At 39.3% G+C, this 8,361-nt stretch overlaps 1 long non-coding RNA gene across 1 annotated transcript; it reads left to right on the top strand.

Moving 5' to 3' along the window:
- Positions 1–4,227: 4,227 nt before the first annotated feature.
- Positions 4,228–7,877, top strand: LOC147616859 (uncharacterized). The gene is made up of 3 exons (XR_015262301.1): positions 4,228–4,792; positions 4,915–5,102; positions 5,343–7,877. It is a non-coding gene; the product is annotated as an uncharacterized LOC147616859 (long non-coding RNA).
- The last annotated feature ends 484 nt before the right edge of the window (positions 7,878–8,361 follow it).

Here is an 8,361-nt window from a genome sequence, read left to right as displayed (position 1 = left end):
CTATACAATATGCAATGTAAGGGCCTAAGAATGTCTGCCTAACCTCCCTCAAAATGACATTTAAAAAAATATTTCTAGAAGAGGTTTTGACCAATCTAATCAAGTGACACGAAACTTTGTTGAAGAAGGAAAGACTTTTGTGAACAAAGATGGAATAGAACATCTATGTAGCCCAACAAGTAATGTTGGAAGAAGGATCCAAGATTTCAATAGTAAGGGAGTACCATGGGTCCCCATGATGTAAATTACAAAGCGATTAGTCATTGGAGAAGCACATGGGTAGGCCACTGAAGATAAGGATAGATCAGGATTGGTGTAAATGTAGCCCAAGTGGAAGATAAGGCCTTTAGCCTATATCTGATTTATTTACAAGGCACAATGTGTGTCTTTTGGTATTTACATTTCTTTCTCAATAGAATTTTATGTCCATGTGAGCCATATTGTTTCTTTTTGTTTGTGTTTTAATGGAGCTCTTTTTTCTCCAGTAGATCAAATGGTTAGCATTATCCTCCTTAGAAATTAGAATTTATTTATCTCTTGCATGATCCTTTTAGCATCTTTTATCAAATTTCATTGTAAATATATCACACTTTTGGATCTTGATTTGTCTCTTGTCAATGATGTTAGCATCTTTTGGATAATATCACCAAACTACACATGTACAAAGGTTATATACTTAATTAAGTATTTAAATTAGGAAGTATACCAATTGAATAAGTACTCTAAAAAGACTATGTAGTAATGATGGGAAGAGAAAAATGGACTTTTAGGCGTATGGTTCCTTGTATCCAACATCACATGCCAATAGCATATGCTCTCTTCAATAAACATAGCAAGGCATGTACCTAGAAGAATGGATTTTTAGGCTTATGGTTCCTTGTATCATCCTACATCACATGCCAATAGCATATTCTATCTTCAAGAAACATAGCAAGGCTTGTACCTTTTATTATTGATGCTGAAAATGAGGTCTTCTAGAAGTTAAGGGCTATATGTGGTTCCTACATAGTGAACCTCTTGATGTCTAAATCATAGACTAGTCTAGCATTTCTATGTATAAGATGAAGACATCCATGTAGTTGTAACTTTACTACAACGTAAAGATATTCCATGAAGAAGGCTTTATTGTTATCTTTACAGCCTTAGAACACATGGACAAACACCATTCACCTATGTTCTTTAGGTTTAATGTTTGTTAATTTAAGAAGAATGTCATTTTTTATTATTTACATTATTAGAGGTTGAAATTTACATTACTGTATATATAGAGCCCATATCTCATAACAAATGGAGCACCTACGGGATTGGAGTTACCCACCTGGAGTACCCTATAATGGGTGCAAGAATTTTCTACTTCAATTTTTTTATATCATCCTTTGCATCACTAAATCTACAAAATGATTTGATAATTTCATACTCACAGGATCGAAGGTTGAGAAATAATGAACGAAGTGGAAAAGGGATCAAGGCCAAACTAGGACATAAATATACATGAGAGAAGAATTCAATGCAAGAGAAACTTTGCATATTAAAAAGATTGTCAAGGAGAACATAGTTTGTGGTCTTGAGGTCATAAGACGGTTGAAGAGGATTTTGAGATTGTACATGAGGGAGACATGAAGCTGCAAAAGTGACATGCATGGGGAGCTATGAGCAAGAGGTCATGCGACTCTTTAAAAAAAAAAACCAACGTTTAAGAAGACTTCAAAAGTAGTTAAAAATTGTTAGTCTTTTTGCTTGTTACCTAAGAGTAAAGTTTATATTGTACTTCTTGGGACCATCATGTTCATTATTATCATGACATGGCAAACAACTTTTCCTGACTCAAAAGTAGCCACCACAATTTAGGCGCATCGTGTGCCATCATGGTAGAATTTTAATATAAAGTGGTATCCAAAATTGGTTTATATGATATCAATCCAAATATATTAAAGGTTTTTCCATGAACATTTTTTGGCGGTGTAAATGAGGGCCCCAAATTATGGTTCAACCTTAGTTGCTATTGAGTGGTAGATGTAGTATGCAAAAAAAAAAAGATACATTTTATGAAAGAGTGTAAAACATTCATCTCAATATGGGACCAAAATTCTGTTTGCACATTAATTAATTAATGAAAAGGCTACAACCTTAGAAAAGGTTGATTTTTTTCTTTTGAAACCTTAGGAAAGGTGGTGGTTGAATGTTGCGAGATTTTTCTAAAATCTTCATTTAGCCGCCTCTCTCTTGCCATGTAAATTTCGCCTCTCTTTCATACAGTTCATTTTCGTCTCTTTCATACAGTTCATTTTCGTCTCTCTCAGAGAGTTCGTTTCGTTGCATGGCATGTTCTCGTCTCTTCTCTCTCTGACATGTTCTTGCATCTCTTCTCTTTGTTGCCTGCTGCAAACCTTGCCAAAAAGAAAACGAATCCTACTTCACCACTCTCTCTTAGAGCCGCTCAGTCTCGTTGCAAGCGCGGTGTGTTTGCTCAGAGCCGCTCGACCGTCGTGTGCGCGGTGTGTTTGCTCGGTCGTCGGTAGGCTTGCGAACGAAGGGGAAGGCCTAGGTCCAGAGGTTCAAACCTTTAGACCTTAGCATATATATATTAATTAGTGCCTGCTTGTGGGCACTAATTAATATATATACACCATCTCAATTAAGGAAAGAAATCTCAAAGATCATTTCCAAAGTTTGAAGGTTTTTCTCTACAACAAGTAGAATTTGTATGTTTTGAGACCTTCAATCTTATATTTTAAAGGTATTGTTTAAATCAGTGTTCGCAAAAAAACATTTTTCTAAACAATTCAAAAAACCTTCAACCTCAAATTTCTATAGGCTTTTTCCTAAATTTTGAAGGTTTTTAGCAAAATTATAACTAAAATCCCCTAAAATTTGTAGGTTTTTGTGAATTGTTATTTTGAAATTTGAAGGTTATTTTTCAAATTTGCCATTCACGTGACAGTAAACCTCGGTTTTTTGTGAACATTGGTTTAAATTTTGCGTTGCAATTTCACTAAACCCTAGTTTTTTTCCTCACGGACTATGGTAGATGCTCTCATGATTCGATGTTGGTTTCAAATTTCAATGGCCTATCGCTAACTAGGGCAAGAAATGTTAATTAGCTAGAAGTACCAATAGGACCCTTAGAAATGTACTTAGGGCGTGTACCGTGCACCTTTACTCCATATTAAAGGTTTCGCGAGATTACATGTATGATGATGTGTCCAAGGTGTGGCGTACAAATGGAGCCTCAGCCGCCTGCATATCGTTCTGCCCGGCGTCAACAAGGACGTGCATGGGCCTACCGCCTCTCTTCTCCACACGAGAGAGAGAGAGAGAGAGAGGGCGCGGCGCGGGGGCCGAAGCAGAGTGTTGAGAAGCAGGAACTGCAGCCACCCATCATCGGAACTTCACGGGATCTTAACGGGATGCATGCGCCGCGTCTCCTGAGTCCTCTGAGCTCGCGAGCTCTCTCTCTCTCTCTCTCTCTCTCTCTCTCTCTCGTCTCGACTGTCAGCCAGTCTCTTCTTCTACGCCCGCTCCGGCGCATTCTTGAACGTTGGCTTTGCAAGGAGGTGTGGTCCATCCAAGCAGCAGCAGCAGCAGCAGCAACGTCCAATTATGAAGATGGCAGCCCGGTCCGTGAGCCTTTATCATGAGTACAGTCACACTTTAAGAAACAAAAGCACGAGCCCTCCAGGCTCCCACCAGTGCGCATACCCCATGTGGCAGTCAGTGGTCCATCCCATCTCTTTCGTATACGAACTACACAACAAAGAAGGCCGGCCGTGCCGTGCCGTGCGCAGTCACCTTTTACACGAAAATTTAAAAGCCTAGATTGAATTTTGGGCCGTTCGATTCGTTAGGAGTACATCTCTGATCTCGCTCTCAGCATGCACGGCGGGACCTACACCACAAGTACGATGTGGTGGCACTTGCTAGCCAATAGCAATGCTAGCTAGGTCCTTGATTATTATTTACTAAAGAAATAACGACAAAATCCCCGGCAGGACCACCGAAAATCTTTGTACTCTCTCTGTCTCTCGACTCTGGACTCTGGACTGAGACCCACACATAAATAGCTGTTATACTGTTGGCGCTAGCCTGCCTATACACAGCTTGCAAGTTGCAGCCTTGCTCTGCAGAGCTAGCTAGCCGCGCCGCTGCCAAATACGGCAGTAGACTAGTTGTAGTAGTAGTAATACGGTAATACCGATTGTTATTCCACAGTACAATGCCAGTCTGGACTCTGCGGCAGCTACAGCTTGCTGTTGCTGAAAACTTCACAGCAAACTATACCCTCTCTCTCTCTCTCTCTCTCTCTCTCTCTCTCTCTTTGCATTGTCTTCACCTCTATGCTCTAGCTGCTCCATTCCATGGCTTTGTTTCACATAGTCCATTCTTCATGATGACGTTATCATGCACAGCGTACTTCCGGATTACACTAGCCAGCCAATAGCACTGGCTGAAAAATGTGCATAAAGAGCGCAAGCAATATGATCGAGTGCCTGCATGAGGATGCATCAACCCTTTGTCCGAAAGATTGAGGGGGATGTATCCTTGCATTGATAATGCGCCACTCCATCCATTTCCCTATCTTGCGCGTATTTATCAGACTAGAGTGGAGAGACTCTCTGCAAGAACGCCTCTATTAATTAAGCCCGTTAATGTAGACTTGACCATGATGAAGCTTGCTACACCTAGGCTTCATGCGCTCCCGACCATTCGCAACCGCGTTGAAACTTGCAAACATAACCTCAAAACAAAGTTGCCTTTTTTGGGTTTCAAGCTCACGGCTGGTTCGAGATTACGGGTAATTTTCTGATCTACTCACGCTGATGATCGGCATGTAGAGCTGTATGACTTCTGCTACTTATTGCTCAATCTTCTAAGTGTGTTTGCTTATAATTAGCGTTTTGCTCAATTTAAGTGCAGGTGTGCTGTAGAAGAATGGGTGGTTAATTGGTTTCTCACACTGTTGACAGAAGATAGAGAGCACATTCCTCCACATTCATACGTAACGGCATATGGGTGAGCGTGCTCTCTATTTTTCTGTCAGCCGATTGCAAACCATGTTCAACAACCCTCAGCTACAGTTGCACATTAACCTCTCGTCTCCACGAGTAAGCGCGAAACTGTTACTTTACTATGTAAATCAACCAACAAGATAGAAACTCGTTATCAATGTTATCGTTCATGATCATGGACCTGAAACTGTTCACTAGATCGATACACCTGCATGCTTTTTCTGTGTAATCAAATGCATACATCATTAATGTTACAGATACCTTCGCTAATTTACTTGCATAATGTGCTTTAAGGTGTTTTCGTTTTGTGTGTACATGGTTTGGAACTCTAAACAGAGCACTTCTTAGAAGATTATCAACATGGTCGAAAGCGTGTGAGCAATCATCCACTTACATTTCTCACGGGCAAGTTGCTGTCGACATCGGTACCAAGTTGCTGTCGACATCGGTAACAATGAACTAGTTGTTGAAGCCGTTTTCAACGTTATAATTTTGATTTGGTTCTTCATGAAGCCCTAATTGGAATGACTCAGTTGCTAAAGCTGGTTCCTAGGAACCTCATGATGACTCAATTGTTTACAGCACGGTTTTTTGACCGCCTGAGGTTTTGTTTTGGCTTAGGTGTATACGTGGCATTGGGTGTGGTTGGACTAGTCAACGTCTTTTATAGTGCTTCGAAAGTTCGAAGGCAAGCTTGCTTTTTGAACATTTTTGCCCTTTTTTCTCGTATTTACTACCAAGAATTCTCCAAACCCTGCCAAAAATACATGACTTCCTTCCATTGTTCTGGTATGTGAAACGGAGGCGAAGCGTCACCCAGCGTTTGAAATTTTTTTGGGGGACTCATTGTAATTAGCCAGCTAATTGCTCCACGTTCTAGGATATCTCTTTTCTCTCCTGAGGTCCTTCTCCCAAAGTAGTCCATAGTTAATATGTAATAGATATACTTTAGGAAAAAAAAAATTGATGGACAAGGTTCTATCAAAAATCAACCTTGATGGAAGGCCATGCCTCGTTTTTATGTTCTAGGAATTTGTGGCTTGACATTGATTGATAGTGGTTAAAGTGGTCCTCCTAGATATAGGTTGTGCGGCTCAAATCCTAGGGCCATTGTGTATGAATGTACATAGTGTTCATAACGTACCCATACTATCTGTATTGAAGTTCACTATCCCCTTGTGGGCTTCAAGTCTAAATCAAGCTCCTACAAGGATCCTTAACTATGCTCAGAAAGATGTACACTTTCAAACAGATCGCATGATATAGGGTGCATGAATATATTTATATCCTAATTTATTTGAGTCCTTGTTATAGCTAGATCTAGAAGAGGTCTAGATAGACTTGCTTAAGGATGTAGGCAAGCCTTGTGCTAAAGAAATGGCATACACCATAACCTCCATTTTAGTAGAAAATAAGGATCGTCCCAAGCTATCATAATAACTTTCAGAATAAGGGACTGGGGCTGTGGATAATTTTTAGTGTTCTTTGACTGAAAGGGCCACATTTTTTATAGTTAGATCTAGAAGTGGTCTAGACTAAATGCAAATAATATGATTACCTCTCTTGTGAATGTATCTTGACCAAGGAGGAGCCAAGGAGAGTAAAATAATGCACTTGTGGAGATTAAGGGTAGGATGAATTCACTACACTACTACAAGAAAAGGGGTGAGGCAAAGGCAACCAGTGTTATTTCTACCCTTTCATCCTAGAAAAAGAGGGCAAAAAGGAAAGTTTTGACCACTCTCCCTTTTTCTTGTAATAATAAAGGATGGCTTGTCAATATCACCCGCTTTTAATACCCCCTATTCAACTCTAATGCTGCCTACCTATTAATTAATTAATTAATAGGTTTCAAAGGTTAGAACCTTAAAATTTTTAAGATTTTAACCTAAAAAATCATGTCCATAAAATTAAAACTAATGTCATGTTTAGCACTAGTCTCTAGCTTAACAGACTGCCTCTCTACCTCATATTGTCTCCCGCAAGCCTGTGATTCCCTCCTTCACCTCCTCTCCTCAACCTTGCCCTCCATCCTTCCCCTCCTCTCCACTTCTCCTCCCCTCCATCCTTCCCCTTCTCCTCTCTCCTGCTTTAGGCAGTGCTCATGATTGTCATTTATATAGTATGCATGCACCCCTTCATGAATATTCCTAGTTTTGAAAATTCAAGAAACAAGACCTGCAAATGTTAAATTTAGCACAAAATTTTAAAAAATCTTTCCAAGGTTCCCAAGCTACTATTTACTAGAGTAATTGAGGGGGCCTATTTTGTAGTACAATAAAAGGGTAATTTTTTACAACTACCCTTTGTATGGCTACCCATTTTTTTAAATTCTAATTCTCTCACCCACCTTATCTTTGTTTGCAAATCATGGGCCCCCCTACATTTGATTGTGGAGCAAAATGGAAAATGTATGGTGTGATTGCTTCATGACTTAATGTGAGAAAGTAAAAGAGCATTAAAACATGGGCCCACAACAAATGGTCATAGCAGTTGAGGTAGTTGAGCACATTGTGAAGTCCATGTAGACATATTGGAGCACATTGTAAAAAGTGAGACTGATGTGTTCTTGGGCTTTGTCCATGGAAGGTGTAAATTTTTACATCATACTTTTATTCTTAATTTTTTCTTCATGAATAGACCCTATTACTAGAAATTATAGATGCTTGTATGCCAAGTTCTATAGGATGTTGGGTCTTCCTTTCACATTTTTTGATGAATCAATTAAGATGCTTTTAATGAGAAAATCAACCTTACTTCTTTTGTTTGCATGCAGGCAAGGTTGAAAGAAATCACATGAATCTTAAAAGAGTGCAATTATTTTTTCCTCGGGCAAGCTCCTTACTTTCTTTTGGTCCATAAAAGTGAAGTTATTAAACAACAAATGGCAAGATTAAATTTTTACATTATTTCTTTATTTTTGAAGTAAAATGCTTAGCATGTTTGAAAAGAGAGAGAGAGAGAGAGAGAGAGAGAGAGAGAGAGAGAGAGAGAGAGAGAGAAACTACAAGGGGCCAAAAACTAGGCTATAAGACCTCTCATGGCAATGAAAGATGTATGCAAGTAGCATCCATCACCACAAGGAAGGGGGACAATGTGAATAGGTTTAAAATGCCTTGACAAATAAAGACATGGTGAATCATGTCAAAAGCCTGAAGCACAATCTTTGATTAAGTCTTAATTCTAGTGATACATGAGGTGCTACTAGTAATGAAGGAAACTAAGTGGTCTTTTAGTGACTTGAGAAGCTATTACAAGCTTTTGCATTCTTGAAGGAGCTACAAGAACCGTGCCTTAATGATCTAGTAAGTTGGGCATGGTAGTAGGACATGTTTTTCAATCTCTTCAATATGTA

This window comes from Cibotium barometz, chromosome 37, assembly GCF_041138505.1.
Source record: "Cibotium barometz isolate CiBa-2024 chromosome 37, ASM4113850v1, whole genome shotgun sequence".
In the NCBI taxonomy this organism is placed as follows: domain Eukaryota; kingdom Viridiplantae; phylum Streptophyta; class Polypodiopsida; order Cyatheales; family Cibotiaceae; genus Cibotium; species Cibotium barometz.
The sequence above is the reverse complement of the archived record's forward strand: the minus strand, read 5'-3'. Positions and strand labels throughout refer to the sequence as shown.